We start from the raw sequence: 2,061 nt of genomic DNA on the forward strand, positions 1-2,061 counted from the left end.
TTCTGGGCGAGTATGCAACGTGAATTAGGATCTCGAATCGCTCTCAGCACAACTTATCATCCCCAGACAGATGGTCGGACATAGAGAACAATCCAAACAGTAGAAGATATGCTTCGCGCATGCGTCTTGGAGTTCGGTAGTAACTGGGATAAGTATTTACCTCTTTTTGAATTTTCATATAATAACAGTTACCACGCTTCAATCAAAATGCCACCATATGAAGCATTATATGGTCGGAAATGTCGTACTCCATTATGTTGGCGTGATATAGGACATAAAATCCTTGGAGGCCCTGATATGATTCAAGACACCACTGACAAGATTCAAATTGTACAAGAAAGAATGAAAGCGGCCCAGGATCGACAGAAGTCCTATGCAGAAAAGAGGAGACGACCCATAGAATTCCAGGTGGGTGATTTTGTAATGCTGAAGGTATCCCCATGGAAAGGCATTATGCGATTTGGGAAGAAAGGAAAACTAAGTCGTAGATTTGTTGGTCCTTTCAAAATCATCCAGAGAATTGGCAAACAAGCATACCGCTTGGAATTGCCTGAATATTTGGCAAGTATACATTATGTATTTCATGTGAGTTATCTGCGTAAATGTTTAAGCATATATGATGAAACGGTTCCATTATCCAAGGTGAACCTGGATAATAAGTTAACATATGTAGAAGAGCCTGAAGAGATCGTAAACGAAAGAACGACTAATCTACGTAATAAAGAAGTGGAGTTGCTGCTTGTCAAGTGGAAACACCATCGAGGCCCAAATTATACTTGGGAAAGTAAGAATGAGATAAGAACGAAATATCCCCATTTTTTTTAATCGTTGTAATTTCGGGGACGAAATCCTCAATAGGAGGAGGTATTTGTAACATACACGTTCAGTTATCGTGTTTTATAATTTTAAAAATGAATAATATTATGAAATAGTATGTGATTTTGAGCATTAAGTTCTAACAGATAGTTTTTACTAGAATTGAAGTAAAACTATGTTTAGAATCACTCGGAAAATATTGGAAGTCTTATGAGATTCCAATCAAAAGTCAAATATTGAAATTAACGAAAATTTAAAATTTAAAATAAGTAAAATTATATTATTGAAAGTTGTAAAGAATCTCATTAGAAACATTTGGGCGAAAACCTCTTCGAAATCTGAGTTATAACGAAGAAGTTACGACTATTTGAAATTTCGCGACAGAACCGACACGACGTCGTATGATGTAAAAAGTGAGTTTTAGATAAACTACTTTTTAGCTTTAGTGATCTAAATGAAAGTCGTAGTATTCGTTAAACTGAGAATTTTCATAAAAAGAACGTCAAAATCTGACTTCGTATGAGGAAGTTATGATTTCTCCAAGATTCGGTATAGCTGTAGACAGCTAAAAAATCGAAATAAAGATCGAGTGATTTTTAGCCGATACAACTTAAACGCGAATTAGAGATCTCGTTAATAGTAGCACAACGGTAAAAAGACAGACGGAAACGGATGTTAGATGAAGAAGTTATGAATTTTTAACAGACTTTTCCTGTCCCGACCTGTTAAAAATATAACTTTAAAAATAAATTCAAAATTAGCTGACAGAGTCTAAACGAAAGTTGTAGAGTATCATCTCACCTACGCGTGGATATAAAGAACGTCAAAATCGAAGCTCGTATGCAAAAGATACGAAATTTTGAAGTTTGGAAATTCGGAGTACGCCTAACGTACTCGCGTTCACGGTCCAAGATTGGCCACGTCACCCAAACTCTCGCATACGACACATATCATACAAACTCAACACGTTTGATGCCATGCATCAGGGTACGCCCAGCGTACATGGTGTACGCCCAGCGTACTGAGCCGTAATCCATTACGCTCAGCGTAATAGAGTGTACGCCCAACGAAGATGTTATCAGGGCAGTACGCCCAGTGTAATCCGGGTTTCAGCCCCAATAAATAGTGAGCAAGACCTCCGATTTTTTGTTTACAAAACCTATTCTCTCTCACTCTCTACTTCTTCATTACCCACTTTTAACCCCCTGAAGCTCCGGTATCATTCCCGACACCCGAAGCAAGTCC

The sequence above is a fragment of the Lactuca virosa genome, chromosome 3 (assembly GCF_052849685.1).
Source record: "Lactuca virosa cultivar CGN04683 chromosome 3, Lactuca_virosa_CGN04683_v6, whole genome shotgun sequence".
NCBI lineage: Eukaryota > Viridiplantae > Streptophyta > Magnoliopsida > Asterales > Asteraceae > Lactuca > Lactuca virosa.